Consider the following 18,868-nt stretch of genomic DNA (forward strand, 5'->3'; position numbering starts at 1 on the left):
CTTTTGGTCTTTCAATATAGTCCCAATAAAAATTGTAATCCTATTTCCATAATGAGTCCTCATTCACTTAAATTTCCACTTCTGTTTACAAGTTCATTTGCAAAGGACCCTTTCAGTCTGTTTGATAGTTCCAGGATTACTTTTGGTGTGAGCCTTGTTGTTTGACATAATGTGACAACAGTAAAAGATGTTCTCTCATTATATTTTATTAACAGAGACAACCCTTTCATTGCTCACTCTGCTTTTCATGGGACGACTGCTCTGTGCTCTTTGGCACTCAGAGGGAACTGCCAATGTTGTTCGAGCCTTTGAAAATTCACTCATTAAATGCATCTCAAAAATAAATGAAGCTATGCAAATTAGAACAGAAATCTGTATTGTTTGGTAACATCTTTTCAAATGCCCCAGGGTTGTCTAGCATCTAAAACACAATATTTTCAATGCACAATCAACTACACATGAGATTGCTCTTTTGAACACCCTGACTTTGAAATTTTGACCTATCTTATTAGTGTTTTTCTGCCAGACATTTTAGAGTAAAGGTCTTAGTATTCCCACAATCTTATCAACAATTTACTTAAACCAAGTTGGTCTTGATTGAAGCAATTATTGGGAAAATGAGCCTGGAAAATTCTTTTTCCCCCTATGGAAAGAATTCAAGTGAGCAATACACTGTTCCAAAATAGGAACTATATTATATGCCAATTAAATGGAAAGAACACTGAGAATGGCATTATAAAATAGCCCTCAAATTAGAACTCGCTGATCACTTCTGGAGTTGAGGAGTCAGAAGGCAGTCCCATTCTCTGTGCAATAACAATTGTTTTCTATTTGATTGCAGAGCAAAGCATATGAGACTTGAAAAATTTGCAATAATTGGCCCTGAAAATTTGCAATAAGTTGGCTTTCAGCTGTGCAAGATCTGTTTGCTTTTCAAATTCCAGTACATGTAATAAAGCTAGGAAGAGGTATAGAACAATTTCTAAGGGCACCAATGCTAACAGATTAATACTTCAATGTGATTTGTGACTACAGAGAGCATCAAAGTAAAATTCTTTTTCAAGTGTGGTGAGACCACTTTGGTGGCTTTTTTTGAAAAATGATTTTCGGAGTAAAACTACTTAGCTTTGGGTAGGAGCATTTTTTTTCTGTTTTATTAAAAATTTAAAAACTCTCAAAGACCATTTACTAATTCCTTCTCTTCAGTGCTTATCTTTAAGACTCCTCAGGTAACAAGACTTTATAAAGGTGACTCTCAGTATGTCCATTCATGCAACCTTTTCTAATTGACAGAGAAGAAGACTAAAGATAATTGAAAATTCTAGTGTTGTTGACTTGCTTGGTGGTTGCAGACAAGCCATTTGATTGCTGACTCTGTTTCCTTCTTCTGAAAAGAAGGATGATTCTTTTCCACTGTTGTCACATTAGATAACAAATGGAAATTACTTTCAAAACATCAAGAGCTCTTTAAATCCTGTGGTTAATTTGGTCCCATATGGTAATTAGGTCAGCCTTTCCAGAGGCCCAAACTTTCATAGAAAAGAGAATAACCCAATGCTTGTTGTGATACGGTTCTTTTTTAAAAGCAGAAAATAATATCTAGTAATATCAGCAGTAGGTTGTGTTCTCAGCAGTTTTAATTGAAAAATAATATTTACTTAAAATACCTTCTTCAGTGTATGCAATCTCTCTCACTGGAGTAAAGATAGCATATAGCATATACTAATAGCATATAGCATATCTAATCTCACTTTATGCATTTCTTTCCAGAATGGTTGGGCCATTCTGGAAAGAAAACTGTTGAACCTAGTGAGAGCAAGCAAGGTTAACGGTCTACACTACAAGAGGTCCCCCTGGCAAGGCCATGTTCACATAGCAAGGAAAATAATACCTTGGGGTTGGGCATCCTTGACCTTAGTCACAGCACTGACACTAACTTCTCCAGGTGACCTTCAGCACAAGGTCTAAAGCCTACCATCTCTAGACGTGTTTCCTAATCTATAAAACTGATAATCTTGAAATCCTTTCTGGGTTAAATGCTTAGAATGTGAAAGTTAACAAGCTATTCTTTTAGAAGCATAACTTCTTTTTATACAAACAATATTTCCACTAATGCTGTTTTATAAATTTATAATGAAGATACTTTTGTAGTTGTCAATAGAAAATAGACTCTAAAAGATCATGGAATTATTTGTGGGTCGATATTTTAACAGTGGTAACCAAGTTATGTTTCTTTCCTCTTAGAATCTGAAAGTATTGCTGTTAGTGCTTACTTTATTAAAAATATTTAAATAAAAAATTATGCAGTTTTTCTTGAAGTACATTTTGATAACTCATAGTTAAATTAACCTTTAGAAACAGAACAATTTTCATTTTCCTCATTATACATACAATTTTCTTTTGCCAATGTGACATTTAGATATGATAATAAGCCAGGCTATCATTAGATAAAAAGCCATTAGAAAATTATAGAGCAACCTTGGAACTGAAAATGTTATACCAATATTTCTCTCATGAATCCTTTTAGAAAGAAATTACTTTTAAATAATGAATTAAAATAGCAGCAGAAATCGTTTGATACAATAAACAATATACCATGTTAATTTACATCTTTAAATTGTTAATTGAGGAAGATGAGATTTCATAGAAGTGAAGCATGGTTGTTACAGCTATTTGTGTGTATCACGCCAACTTCTTCCAATGCATAAATTAAAAACATTAGTCAAGTTTATAAATTATTAATTACTTAAAGCAACCAGCCTATTTTCTGTATTTCAAATGTGTAAGGATATATATTTTCAAAAAACTATTACTGCACTATTCAAAAACTGTTCAAATATTTTAGACAACCTAGATATATTAGAGATTGATCACATTGAATAGCAATAATTCTAATAGCCTTGAAAAGGGAATAAAGCAACTTCCTAAACAATGAATTTAAGACCACTTTCAGTTTAAAGACTTGCAAAACATGACTCTTCGGGTCTATAAGTAATACCCCATCAGTTTTTCTAAGTTTTTGCTTAAAAAATGACCATGATTTTTTTCAAAGTTGGTGTACTTATTATGTTAGTAAAATTGGCTTATCAAAATATCATAATCTAGTAAAACATAAATTTTACTAAAAATAATTTTGTTTAAGGAGCTATTCTCCAAAATCGAGCAAGGTGCCTTGCTTACTATTTGAGTAAACAGATTAATTTCAAACACTCCTCTGAATAGGCTCATGGTTTTTCCTTCTAAGCCTCTTAATTTTATTATATTATTTGAACAATTAAATTAATGATAAAGAATATACTTTAGACTGAATAACAATTCTTTATTTCAAATGCAGTCCAAAAAGTTGCCTTGAAATTAAAAAAAAAAAAAAAAAAAAAGCCATTGACAAGATTACACCTTTATAAACAGACCAAAAGACAGATTATGTTTTTTGAGTGACATCGTGAACTGGGAGAGTATATAAGCCCCCTACTTTGGAAAGCTATTGACATACATTAATATTCTCTGGTGCACTGAAACAAGTGATCAGAACAATAATTTCACATGCCAATGTCTATAGGGGTATAAGTAGGGAGTGCAAGGAAGTAGGAGTACAGAAGAAACATTTAATTACTTCCAAATATGTGATTTTCCATACTTCATTTTTTAGAAACAAAAAGATATAACAATTGCATTATATAGGATGTGTTTTTCTAGCTCATATTTTTCAACTATTTATTACACTAATGAGCCACGTTAAGAAATCATAAAAGTCAGGTAAAAATACTCTTCTTCTAAAAAGCATAATATATTCCCAACAACTAAATAGATATTGTTCAAAAACAGAAATATCTTACCTCTTCATGCTTTAGTATGACCAAATACAAAGCATACTATCTGCTTTATGTAATTTCCCTTTTCTCTACATAATTATTTAAATGTACCTATAATGTACCTATTTTGTTAATATTTTGCCTTTTAATGATATTACTATTCAAGTAAATAAAAATTAAATAGTGAATAAGAAATTCATTTTATTAGACTTGACCATACAAAATTGTCAATATATGACCATTTTTGGCCTTCTAGAATGGCAATTTTATATGGTTCAATCAATGATTTTATAAGTAATTTCTGATGCTGTCATTACTATAAGTTTTTAAGAATTAGGCTGCTATTGTTAAGTACCATGCTACATTATTTAATTTGTGTGTGCTGAATGTTCTTCTAGTTATGTCAGTGTTTAACTAGAGTCCCCACCTTATAATTTTAATAATTTCACAAACATTATATCTAAATCAATTTATTGATAAGCTTGTTTTGTAAGCCTTAAACTTTTTCTATTTTCATAATCTTAAGACTATTACACAGCTATACATACGAATAAGTTTTTCAGCCTCATCACTACGGACGTTTTGGGCCAGATAATTCCTGATTGTGGTGGGCTGTCTTGTGCATCACAGAATGCTTAGTAGCATCACTGGCCACTACCCAATTCTGAGCTGTTTACTCACAACACTTCTGATGCCAAATGAGTGGGGATTTTCAACACCAACAACCAGTTCTCCAACTCTCTAGATGTCAGTTGAATGCCCTGCAATTCAATTCAGTTATGACAACAACTACTTGGAATTAGTGCAGACTCCACAGGTTAAGTGTTCAATCCCAAAAGACTGGCCCTACTTCAGACATCAGTCACAAGTCCCAGGTTGCCGCCTCTGCTTCAGAGCTAACAGTTATAAATCAGGGGTTCCCATGACCACTTCTTTGGGTTCTATAAGTTATTTGAATGGCTCACAGAAAGCATTAAAACAGTTTACTTACTATTAGTGGCTTATTATAAAGGATACAACTCAGGAATATTCAAATAGAAAAACTGTATAGGGAAGGTATGAATGCTTGGGCACGAAACTCCCATGCCCTCTCTATTCCAGCACATTGATCTATTCGCCAACTTCAAAGTTCTTCTAAATCCACTGTTTAGGGGTTTCTTTGGAGATTTCATTATGTAGGCAGAATTGATGAAATCATTGGCCATTAGTGATTGAATTCAACTTCCAATCACTTACCCACCTCCAGAAGTTGGAGAGATGGGATTGAAAGTTCTGACCCTCTAATCATGCCTTGCTTTCCCTGATGACCAGCCCGATCCTGAAGTTATCTAAGTTGACTCATTAGCATTCCTAAGACACACATATCACTCCAGAGATTCCAAGGGTGTTAGAAGCAAGGTGTTAGGATCTTGGGACAAAGATAAAATAGATATTTCTCATTAGATGCCAGTAGCATATCTCTCTCCCCAACCAAGTCATGACAATCTAAAATATCTTTAGATATTGTCAAATATTTGCTGGGTGCAGGAGGGAGACAAAATCACCCCTGGTTGAGAATCATTGATATAAATAGAAGACAAAAAAAAAATTGTTAGGGTCAGAGGAACACTAAAATTATATTCAAGTATTAAATATATATAATACTAAAATTATATACAGAATTTTGTCAAATGTTGAAAATGAGCCTTACTTTCCGAGTTTCACTTCCAGAAGAAAAGTTTAGGTGTAATAAAAGTATCATAATTGGCATAAGAATAGACTTTAAGCTACAGAAGGACACGGTTTCCCAAAATTTGGTTAATTCAAATGCTAAACTACAACTAAATTATACAAAATAATTTTTCCAAAAATTCAATTAAGATTTTTAAGATTCTTCCTAATACTCAGATTTTTTTAAAGTCATATTTACTTCTTCAAAGCAGCAGAATTTTCAGCATCGTGGGAGAATTCATTGGAAGAATCTAGCTCACCAGGAAGCTAACTAACACTTCATTGTTCTTTTAAGATGTTAGAATTATTTGCTTTGCTGAAGCTAGGAAAACAGTCTCAGTTTGTTCTACAGGTTGTTGACTGATATTTTTCACATTAGATGCTAAGTCACTATAATTGTCTCAAATGTAATTACTTTGTGTATAATACAATTTTCTTTCTATTCATATAACCTTTTGGGTTATAATAGTAAAACACAGAATTGTATTAAGATAAAAAACAGAAAAACGAATTTTAGGTAAAACAAACATCTATAATAGAGGACCAATATTACATTGGTAATATAATACAACTCTGTTGTGAAATTAAATGCGCTACAAAAGAGAATGAATATGCTGCAGGCAAAAATAGAGGTGCTTTTGAGAGCTAGAAGTTACAAATTTGACACTCTCCAAATATCAGCATTTTTACATTACAAGTTCTGTAGACATGGTTTCATTAACTTTTATAAATAAAGGGCATGGCATTCTTTAAATTCCACCTTTGTGGTAATCACAAACAGTAGATTCTGCTAACGCAATGCTATATTGTCATCCTGTTCCCAATTGACATGATTACTCTTTCGCAATTGCTTCCAAGAGCCAAACACTGGTCAATTTGACTTTACTCTGATTGAAGAAATAGTCAGAAATAATTAGAGAGACATAACCATGTCAGTGCAAAAGTGGTGTCATCCCTGCATCCTAAGATGCAGAAAGTAGACATTAGAAATGCAGGGAATGTTGAAATTTCTCTGCAAAAGAAGGACATTTTCAAGGAATGGGAATGCATAGGATCTGGGATTATTAAAAAGATCCCAAGGAGAATACTAAACTAAGTTAAAATAGTAGACCACTGAGATTATTTAAAAGAAGTCTTTGGAGCATTTTTCAAACTAGGTTACAAATCACTAGGGGGTCATGAAGTTCGTGTAGTGAATTATGACCGGAATTTTTATTATTTCAGAGTGCATTGTATGGAGCAGTATTGATTTATGAGTGTTTTCCATATGTGCCTGTGTGTGTGCACACATGTGCAAGGAATGGGTATGATGAAAAATGTATTTCTTAATGTGATGCTAGTAAAAAAAATAGTTTGGAAGCTAATATATTGATATTGATATTGATATTGTCAATATCAATTGATATTGTCAATAGTTTGGAAGCTAATATATTGATATTGTCTCCTTCTCAATTCTCCCAATTCAGTTGTCCTAATCATTATAATTTCAATTTACTTTTTAAAAATAGATGGTTTCTACTGTGTGTGTTCAATAGTTAAATTTACTTTATGGCTACAGATTATACCCCCTTGGTTAATTAGATACCTTGAAAGTGTGTGCAGTTGAATCTAAAGAGGGCAAGACAGGAAAGTGAGGGGGCAAGGTACTCATCTTTCAGTATACAAAGCACATGTCAATCTAGTGATGGGTTGGTATGTCATTTCCATGTTTAAAGGACAGGGCATCATTGTGAGGAATTAATCAACATTTTTTTTTCAGTTCAAATATACCAGCCATGCACTCAGCAAGAGAATATAAAACAGAGGTTATGTTCTCTCCTCTTGAGAAATTTAAAATTTAATAAATGCAGCAATTGTTGATGGTGGTTTTATTTAATAAGAGGAGAAATATAAAATGCTATATGAGTACTTAGAAGGGGAATCTATATCAGTCTAAAGATTTTATCTTTATCAAAACATTCTTTTGCATAAAGGAAAATCATAGGAATAATTTCAAACCATGGGAGGATTTTTAAGCCAAAGGAGGATATAGCTCATTTAGATTTGTTTAAAAATATCTATGGATTCTTTCATCTTTTAGTGTTAGAAGATGTGGTTGCTGACAAATTATTAAGTATAATTTAAAACTTCCTTTATATTTAGTCCCCCCCACACACCCCACTTTCCCTGTAGGTATGTATTTGTGACTGGAGAGGCTGAATAAGATCAAGAGTTTTACATACTCACTCCAGACCCCTCAGGTTATAGTGGATTTATTTCCATTTTCCAGTTATCAAATTAGTTGATCACAAGCCTTCACTACATTTCAAAAGAGTGATCCTGAACAGGTTGTAATATTTAGATTCTGTTTAAAGATGCAACAAAGCAAATATAAACTCATCCCTCCCTTGGGGACTGCAGTCAGCATTTTAGAGTCACGTCTCTAATGATGAGTATTCTCATTTATATTCTGAATTTATCTCTTAAGAATTTGAAACCTTTAAGTAATCTTATAATCACCACAGATCCTTATCAATGACGTTTACCTCTGTATTTATTAGAGATATAAATAATATTGATTTACTATAGATTATAAGGTAAGCCCTTAATTGTGAAAAATCTCAACAATCAGAAAGTTCAAATAGTCTAAATTAGTTTTGCTAAAGTGGGTACTAATGATAGTGAAGACCAGGAGGATCAACAAAAATTCATATGTTTCTAAACTATGACACGAAGCATTATTGATATCTAGTACTTTATCCACTTCTTTGAAAATTAATAATTTATTAATATAACTTTTATAAAATAAATGTCAGTGAATTGAAATACTCAGTAATCAAAAACAAACCAAATTTCATAGAATCTAGAAAATTTAAATATATTCTACTAAAACAAAATATATTATTAATGAAATAAACAAGTGTATTTGAAAATACTTTATTAAAAAAAACGTTGTGTGAATATAAGATAATCCTGTTTTACCTATATTTGTAATAATTATAAATATAGTGATAATTAATGACAATTATGACTAACATTTCTTGAGCACTGATGTGCCACGCTTTCTATGAATTATTTCATTTAATCTTAACAATGAGGCAAATATTCTTATTTTATCTGATTTTACAGATAAGGAAACAAACCTAGAAGGGTTAATTCCAAGGTCATACAGTTTGTAAATGCTTAGAACAGGGATTCACACTGGCTACCAAATGTCTGCTACCCTTGTGTAAAATTTTAGATCCCTAATCATTTCATATGCATATTTTAATAAAATACTTTCTTTATACTTGTTACTATGCAAATTTTCAATCATAGAAGATAGTGCAATAAACTCTTCTTCTTATAAACATTACCCAGATTTAAAAGTTATCAATATTTTGCCACAATCACTTCATCTAATTCTTGTGACATTTTTTTTACTGAGGTATTTTAAACAGATGACTAACATCATATCATTCTTTCTAAATATATTCTTTCATATTTATATTCTAAAAATAAAGACACTTTTCTACATAACCAAAATATAATTATTGTCCCTAATAAAATGAATATCTAGTCATTATTCAGTTTTTCTCAATGTTCTCAAATATTGTTTTATGGCTGATTTGTTTGACGAGATCAAAATGAATCTTATACATTGCTTGTTGGTTATGTCTCTTAAGTCTCCCTTAATCTCGAAGAGCCCCCTAATGGCCCTATGAGGTTCTTGAAGAATCTGAATCAGATGACCTGATATGGATCTCCCGTTTCGGAATTGTCTTGTTTCTAAATGTTGTCATCTACCTTGTCTCTATCTTTTGTATTTCTTATAAAAGATCATCAAACCTAAAGAGTTGATTAAATTTAAGTTCAACATTTTGTGGCAAGAAAAATAGTTAGAAGGTTCGATGTACTTCAAAATTCCATTGTAATATAAGGCAAATAGTGCCTGGTTCACTTTCAGCTACTTGAAGTTGGAACAGATTAGGAGGTGACAGCCTAATCCTTTCATTGTAAAGTTTCCTATCAACCTTTTGTTAAATGTCTTAATACCAATGATGATCATTGCCTGAATCAACTATCTAATGAGGCTTTTAACATGATCGTTATCCAATTGTCATTCTTTCAATATCTGTTCATTGTAATGCTTCTCTAAAAACACTCTGCATCATTGACTAAGAATCTTGCAGACTATTTACTCTCATTCTATTTATTCAAGACAGGCAGGACGAATGCTTTTTATTCTTTCCCATCAATTACCAGTTTCCAGAGTAAGTTATTGGTGCCTTGGTTACTTCTTAGTGAGAAATAACGGTTTTTCATTTTACTTTTTGCTCTTTGTGTGTGTGTATTTTTATACGTTGAGTGTATCAGACTGGCTCCTTGTTTCCTCTAAACACAGACCGTTAGTTGCCGAGATCTCTCTTGCTTTCTGAATAGCAAGATGTCCCAGGTTCTTCATGTGCATTTCCTGCCCTAAACCTGAAATCACCCATTTCTCAAGGAACTGTCATTCCTTTTAGCCATTTCAAAATGGTGCTAAGTAAGCGTGGTCACTGCTACTGGGTCTCTTTGCTTTAAGGCCTTTTTTTAGTAAAAAAAATGTAAAGGAATGATTTTTTAAAAGTATATTATTTAACTCACAATATTCTCTACATAATTTTACACCATTTCCACCTTATTCCAAGAGAGTAGCATATTAAGTTAGGAGCTAGATGTATGATTCCTTAAGCATGAGTTTCACATTAAGCTTTTTAGGTACTCTAATTTCTCATCTATATTCATATCTCAAAGGAAATTTTTATTATTTAAGGAGGAAGTCAAGAATGAGAACTTAGCTTATAATACCAATTAAACTAAAAAAAAAAAAAAAAATCCAGATATCAATAAATGCCATCACTTCTATTGAGCTGGTGGCTTTCCAACCAGCTATTTATTTATATAAATAGTCAATATTTATATAAAAAGAAAAATATGTATTTGTTTGGATGTCAGGCTTAGTATGCATTAGAACTTTATTTCTTATTTTAAGTTTTAAGGAGACCAAGACCTCCTCATCTGTGGGTTTTAAAAAACGTAATAAGCCATAATTTTTTTAAAACATTTTTATCCAAGTATCTTTCCTATCAGAGAGATGGTTGAGATAAAGGCTTCACAGTATAACTTGTGTTTCCATTTATTTTTGTCTTTGCCAGGATCTTAATTTTGTTGTCTTTGTAATGAATTTCAAAGTCTCTTCCCTTAGCAAACAGGAAGCACCAACAGTTAAGGGTAATTGCTACCAATTTTTGCAGGAGCAACAAAGTATTTCCATTTTATCAGTCATTTGCCCAACTCTCTACTTTTTTGAGGAGATCTAAAAGAAAATATATGCCACTCTAGAAACTGTCTATTATTTCTATTGCGGGAAAAGTAAAAACAAACAAACAAACAAAGAAACCTGTTTATTTTCTCTGGGAAAAGCCACATACCAAAATCTGAACATTTTACTCAGCTGCTTAAAGCCTCTTTTAACTCTCTGACATTTTCTTAAGCTAGGATTTTTGTTTTAGGAAACTACATTTCTCTTCTAACAACTAACAACTATATTTGTTCTTAAATCAAATAATTTAATATATATACAGAGCAAGACGTAAATCTTCCTTTCCAGAAGAAAACATTATAACCAATTTCCTCTGGAACTCTTCATAACTTTAAATTTACTTGTATTTAAGTTAAAATTGGTTTCTTTTTAACTTATAATTTTTTTAGAGAAACAAAATGTAGGAATACTTTGGACAAAGCTCCAAACAGATTTTATAGGATTTCTCTAAAACCCCTTATAAGCATTAAATAATTATTATTCTATTGTAAGTGTACGTTTAAAACTTAACTGTATGGATTTAGTGATATTTACAAAAAATTAAAACATATTTACCAAGAGTATAACAAATTATTAGTTTTTTAAATAATTACTTTTATTTTTCTTTATTTAATTTTACATGATAACATAGAATACAAACAATACAATAAAATACAAAGGAAAAAAAAGCTCCCCAAATCTTACCACCAAATAACTAGTTTTCAACAGAAAGTTAACTTCTTTTAACTAGAAACATAATTTTTTAGTTATAAAAGATCAACTATTACTCTATATCATTTCTGAAACCTCTCTCTATATTCTTACCTATTGAATAATTGAGGCTCCTAATGAAAAACAACACTGTCAACTTAGACCTAAAATGGAAGCGTTTTACCATTTCATTCTTTCTCCATGGTTTCCATGGAAACATAACAGTTGGTTATGACAATAGAAGAGGGGAATGATGACTGTTCTTCAAAGATAAAAATGATCATAGGATTAAATACTTAGGATTATATAGCACTTAAAAAGCACCATTGAATTAATATTTGAGCTATTTAATCAGTAAAGAGAAAATTAAATTTATATTTAGCACATAGAGTTTTAAAAAACAAATTAACCAGGCTAATGTTGGTTCTGTCAGGTTTCCATTTGTGCAATATGCATCTCTACCTTTAACAATAAGAAGCTAAATACTGGAAGAACATTTAGTTAATGAAGTTTGACATAGAAAGAAATAGAAAAAAATAGCAATTGAGCTGTCAGTGGTAAAGAATTTGAAAAAAAAAAATCTTTTTTTTCTTGTGATGTTTTACCACTGCATTAAAGCATTGTAAAGAAACTATATCCAGGTAATGATATTTTCACATTTAAAATAAAATGTGAGAGAATTTACTATCCTAAACCAACAGCCATGAGCATCAAAATGAATAAAACAGAACCTTTTACTACCTGAGCTAATTAGTGTGAAATAATTATGGAGACCTTCCTTACTGTGCCACTTGCTTTAATGAATTACTGTGGGGCTCATCCACTTCAAACTGAACTTAGGAAAAGTAGAAATTTAACACTCAAGGTAAATGTTAGAAATGTTTTACCAAAATGAGTGTTTCAATGGTTTTGTAGTGACAGATCACATTATTTTTGTAAACTGATATTTTGACATAACCCCTATATCACTTAGATAAAGAGAAAAATGAATGCACAATGGAAGATGAATAGTATCCAATGAACTCAAAATGAAGCATGTTTAATACCTCTGCTTTTCACGTTTGCTTATTTATACGTTTCTTCATTAGTTCAACTTTATTCATGAGATTTTACATTTACTTTATTTAAAAGGCACCTAGAGTTAAATGAAGGCATTACTTTTCAGCCCACCTACCTATTTCATATATTTATTAACCAGAACTGTGTGACTGTGTGATACAAACAAAAAACAAACATAAAATATCAATAAGAGTTCTTAGCAATATTGGCCTTAACAATTTAGTGAGTTGGATTTTTTTTTTTTTAAGTAGCAGAATGGGAACCAGTTGAAGACCTAAGTCTCTGTATAAACTTCCCAACCTTATGTTCATTTTTACTCTATAGATGCAACAAGACTTGTGCTAGATTTAATTGTTACTGGAAGAGTCCAGTGCACAAGTATATTTTTAAAACACTATCAGTTTTTATTTGTAACTTCTTGAAATATTGCTAAAACTTTTCAATTTTTAATTTTAATTTAATTTTAGTGATCACTTATAGTAATACCTCACATGTCTAAACCCATTCTTATTGATTTCTAATCACAGAATATCTGAATAACTATTGATTTTTAATTTTATTTCTGCATTAATTACATAACCATAATGGAATCATTTAAATTAAAAATTAATAGTTACTGAGATATTTGTTAACCACATTATGTATTAATATATATTCATTGGGCATATCCAGGGAAAAATATACCCATATTATTTTTATGGTTCAAGTAAAATTTTTGAAGAAAATAAAACTATCTCAATTAGTGATATGTGTTATGGTTGATTAAACATGCAGAAAAATGCTAAAAGGATCATAGTTGAATCTTGTTTTTAATGTCTTAATTACCTAAGGATACATTCAACGAACCCATAATTCAAAATAAAGGTGTTATTCCTTAGGAGGTGTTGCAAACATATGAGAGAGAAAAAATGCATAAAATGGAGTGAGCTAAGAAGGAAATTAATTAAAATATAAATTAGAAAAATAGAGCTCGCCAGTTTGCAGAGTAGTTATCTGAAACCCATATATTCAACAAAGAAAGTTATTCATTTTGGTTTGATGAAAGCAGGAGATTTGGGAATTCTCTAAAGAAACTCCCGGGTATTAGTTAACTAGTAAATTAGATATGAATTTGCTAAGGCATCATTGTACTGCAGCAGGAACAGAGCTGGTAATATTGGGGATTTGTGGGCAGATGGATTCTGTTAGAAGTAGGAGATAAATAATAGGGATGAAACTTCACTGGGTAAAGAATTTTTAAAATATTTTATATAATCGAGTCAATATTTCAATATTTATTTGAATTATAATAGTGTCATATTGAATACATTCATTGTGATTATATACTAATTATGTTATAGACAATAATTAAATAGTATAAAGTGTCATAGAATTTCCTTTTATAGCGTTAATGAAGTTATATCTCTAAATATGTGTACATTTTAGGTAATAATAATAATAATAATAATAATAGCAGTTGCACTAGTGAATGAGGTAAAGGTGCTTACTTGTCCAGGTTTTCAAATAATTTATTAGGAAGACACTTATATATTTCTCATTTTATAAATGAGGAAGCTGAGAAACAGAGAAGTAAGTTACCTCCCCAACTCACACAGCTAGCAAGTGTACTTAATATACACTGTAAACAAAGCTGTCTGAGAATCAGAGGTATATAATCACCAGAAAACAATTCTTCAGTTCATAGATCAGGAAATAGGATTTTGCTTGTATTTCACCAACTGCAAGGAATCGGTTTCTATAAGTTTAATTCAGTATCTCTGGGTCCTCTCTTAGTGTTGTAAATTCAGATATTGGAAGACAGGTTGAAAGGTTTTCTTAAGGTTGGAATTTGTTTGTTTTATTTTGCTTTGTTGGCTTTTTTTTTTTTTTTTTTTTAAGAAGAAGAAGAAGAAGACGGTAGAGGAAGGACTAAAATATTTATTAGCTCTTAAAGTAATTCCCTTTCCAGGTAGTCATGCAGTCAGTTTCATAAATGGGAGATTACATACATATAAATATGATGTATACAATCGCTTTTTGATATGCTGACATTTTAAAAAGTAAAGTTTATCAAGATAATTATAAATTTCCCAGTTCTATTAATATTTAAATAATTTTGTTCTACAAACAGAGTGACAAATTGAAAAAAAAAATAAGTATTTTTTGGTGAGGGGTAGGTAGGCAGACTTTCTGGAGATGCTAGAAAAAAATACTTGAATATAGAAGAAACCATCAACATTCACAAGACTGAAGTTCATCTCCAATCCTTGCATGATCAAAAAGGCAAATTGGTTAACACCTGGTCAGCAGGAGAAGCCCACAAGCAAAGGAGGTCCAGAATCCTTCTTGCTTCTTTTCTAATAAAGTGGTCACTCCCCTGGAGCAGATACATGCTTTTTGTTCATTTAAGAGCCAAACTGTGCATGAGAATCGAAACGACCTGATATTGGTCAAGCTATCTTTTATTGGAAAAGCTTTTAGAAATCTTTTCAGAAGTACAAAAATATGCTGAAATATGTAAAGAGCTTAAGCATTTTACCTATTCATTCCCCAAAGCTTTAAATTTAATAACACTATCTTAAATATTTTTCTTTAAAATTTTCTGTATAATTTCAAAATATTAAATTACACATAACTTTTGAAATTCCACTATTTTTTTAAATATAACGTTTTCTTTCCAGGTTTATATAAAAATTCAGATCGTTCGTGTATGTGTATTTCTAAGTAGAGTTAAGTAGTTAGTAGAGTTAAATAGATATTTCTCAGAGCTCTAAACTGCACCTTGGTCCGTAGGATAATTTCTAAGTACATGAAAGAATTGGATTCCTTCTTTTGCATTTGTGAGGCATACATTCCGTCCAGCATGAGAGATGAGCTCATGTTGGGATTCACTGTAGGCTAGATAAAAATAAGTAAATATGTCAACTGAGGACAAGATTATAACAGTGAAACTATTACTCATTGTTTCAAAGCATGTTTTGATATAGACTGAATAAAATTAACAGAAGAGAAATATTTATATATGACAAGTATTGTGTCCTTGAGAAGACAACAGTAAAAATCTTAATTCTGGATACTAGTCACAATCTTGCTTGAACTATCCATACTCAGATGTTTATTTTGGCTACGTTCCTTGCTAAGTCACGGCACACATGGTCAGTCCATTTGAAAACTTTGACTTAGTCCCCAAATACTAGGATAGTCACACTGTGTCTGTATCTTATCCTCGCAGAACTTTAGAGGTGGGAGAGAGATCTCCAAGTCCAACTCCTTCATTTTACAGAGGAGGAAACTTTTAGTTGTTCTAGAGATAGGGACTTAAGTCGTTTTAAAACTAGACTTCATGGAGACTTATGAAATATGGCTTTGGAATATTATTATACCCACGGATGAAATACTGAACCAGTACAAAAACTTTTCCATGCTCGTGGCAAGTACTCTGTGATGCTTAATGTACCTTTTCTGGTCATGAGGTGCCATTAAGAGCAGTGAAGGAATTGATTTACGATGTGGTACACATGTGAATGTCTCAGGGCTGCGTTTTGCTCCCTGAGAGAATCCAACATTTCATCACTCATATCAGTGAATCTTTGAGTTTGATTCTATTCACATAACTCTGATAGTAAGAGACAAACACAATGTTATAAATATGCAAATAGTTTATTATATTTTGTCTTTGTGTGACTCAGCTACTTTATCGTTTTCCAGATAAATACACATTAAAACTCGAACATCTGTAGTATACAGTTTTGAGATAATAAATTTAAAAACTGCATCTCTTAAGGGTATAATTACTTGACTTAATTGGTGTGCAGTTTGATAAATATTTGTTTTGTGAAAAGAAATAATTTGAGAACTTCATTGGTGACTGATATACATCGTTTTTATGACTTGGCATCCTGAAAAAGAGCCAAGGAAATTGTGTTTACAGCGGCGCACACAGTGTAATCTAACTAAACAGAAAGGAAAATTATAATTTTGTAATGTCTGCAAATGAGTTCAGGAAGGAAGAAACAATAAACACATAGAACCAAAAAATATATATATAATAATTAGAGGATAATAAAAATAGTAATGATTTACATTAGTATTCTATGGTTGATGTAACAAATTATTGCACACTCGCTGTCTTAAAACAGAAGAAATATTCTCTTACAGTTCTCAAGCCTAGAAGTCCAAAATCAGTCTCATTGCCCCATTCCCTCCAGAGGCTTTAGTAGAGAATCTACGCCTTGCCTCTTCCAGATTCTGAGAGTTACTGGCATTCCTTGGTTTGTGGCCACATCACTCTAATCTTGCCTCCATTTTCACATTGACCTCTCACATGTATATGAAAGCTCACTCTGCCTCCCTCTGAGAAGAACATTTGCGTTGGCATTTAGAGTCCACCAAGATAATCCAGGATACACCCCACCCCCATCACAAGGTCCTTAATTTAAATCATAATTGTGAAGACCCTTTTTCACAGTAAGGTAACACTTATAGGTTTAGGGATTAAGGCCTGATACCTTTGGGGAATCATTTTTCAGCCTACCACAGAGAAGTTAACTGGTTGAGTTAGCACAGCATATTATGGCCTCTTTTCCTTTTCAGGCAGCAGAGGATGCTACTCTGGACTTGGCCTAGGTGACAAGTGATGAGGAATAAGATTAGAATTCACCCATCCTTGCTCTCTTTCTTTTTCTTCTAACTCTATATCAATCCTACTCCTAATCATTTAGTTCCTTGCATCAATGCGGAGAGCAGCAAGCATATTGTGTAAAGTTTTCAGATGTCTTCTTCTACCCCCAACCTACCATTTTGACATAGGCATTCCTTTTGTAGTCTACTGAGTGCCCTCTGCATAAATGCACCTCAGATTCACAGGAAAATGAAGCTCATCCTTGTCCCAGAGAGGGAGCAGATATACCTTTTTCCAAAATATACCTTTTTTGGGATATTGATTATTTTAAGCTGGTTATTTTTCAAGGAAAAAAAAAAAAAGACTCAAAAAAAACAAACAAACAAAAAAACAATGCTTGATCCCCTAACTGCCTAAAAGAATTTAGATAGCGAACCTTCTCCAGGAGGGAAGTTATCATCATAGATAAGGATAATTTAATATGAACTAAGTGTAATAGAGAAGAAGGAACCTAGCAAGGCCTATTTGATCAAAGTGCTTTCTGTGTTTATTAAATACAGAAAAAAAATTGTTTACTAAATATTTGCTTTTCATCTCCATGTGAATTGCCTTCTCTCTTTTTGAAATTCCAAATCACTATCCACATCCCCTTTTCTCCTTATTCAAGGGAGCATGTAAGTCTCAACTGCCTTATTTGTCCTGGATCCCATATTCTTAGGAAACTCCCAAATTTAAAAATGTAATTAAGTTTGGTTATTTTCCCCTGTTTATCTGTCTTATGTAGGTTTTATTATTAAACCAGCCAAAAGAACGTAGAAGAGTAGAGGGAAATTTCCCCCTTCTCAACCTCATCTTAGAGAAAAACGAAACAAAACAAACACTAGAAATTGCTAGACTTTACTTAAAAAAAAAAAAAAAAAGAAAAAAAAAAACACAGATCTATCTGTCATTAAAGCTTACGATCATTACTACACATCCTAAACAGATTTCCTACCATTTGTTCTCCAGTGTAGAAGTTCCGAAAGGCCACTGAGCATGCTCTGCATGACCTGTGGAATGACTGTTTCTTTCTTTCTTTCTTTTTTTTAAAGCCTACAGCACCTGGTCTTCCTAGGTGGTCCCCCATCCAAGTACTAACCAGGCCCACCCCTGCTTAGCTTCTGAGATCAGACCAGATCGGGCACGTTCAGGGTGGCATGGCCATAGATGACTATGTTTCTTTTTGTTTCAGAGAAAATTCTCAAGGACTATATTGACTCTTTTCTTTTAGAAATTATCTGCAGAGTTAGAACTAGCTCTGTTGTACATAGATAGTCCAGATTTGCCTGTGTGCCACAAAAGGAGATTATAAAATATCTACCAGTTCTTGAAGTTCCCAGCCCGGAGCCTCCTCCTTGGAATTACTCCATGTCCCCGGGGCAGTCATACCTCCCTCCACAAAAGCATATCTTAGATGCATAGGGGAGTGCCAATTCCCAGGGGCCTCCTGGAGGAGGCAGGCCCGGAGAGGAACAAAGTATTCTTGCTATGGCTGGACCTTCTGCTAGTCCCTTGTTCACATCTTGCCTTTGCCTAGCTAGTCCCATGGTTTCATTTCATTTTTATTGGTACAAATAGGTGAATTTTATTACGGGGTTATTACCCATAGGACTATTACCAACTCTTTCTCTTATA

At 32.3% G+C, this 18,868-nt stretch overlaps 1 protein-coding gene and 1 pseudogene across 2 annotated transcripts in view; one reads left to right on the plus strand and one right to left on the minus strand.

Annotated features, from left to right (window-relative positions):
- The window catches only part of PRKG1 (protein kinase cGMP-dependent 1), a 1,107,428-nt gene that overhangs the window by 1,006,196 nt on the left and 82,364 nt on the right, over positions 1-18,868 (plus strand). The gene's annotated exons all lie outside the window — the stretch shown is intronic.
- LOC112474262 lies at positions 18,284-18,402 on the minus strand (annotated as a pseudogene).

This window comes from Pteropus alecto, unplaced genomic scaffold (assembly GCF_000325575.1).
Source record: "Pteropus alecto unplaced genomic scaffold, ASM32557v1 scaffold88, whole genome shotgun sequence".
Taxonomy (NCBI): domain Eukaryota; kingdom Metazoa; phylum Chordata; class Mammalia; order Chiroptera; family Pteropodidae; genus Pteropus; species Pteropus alecto.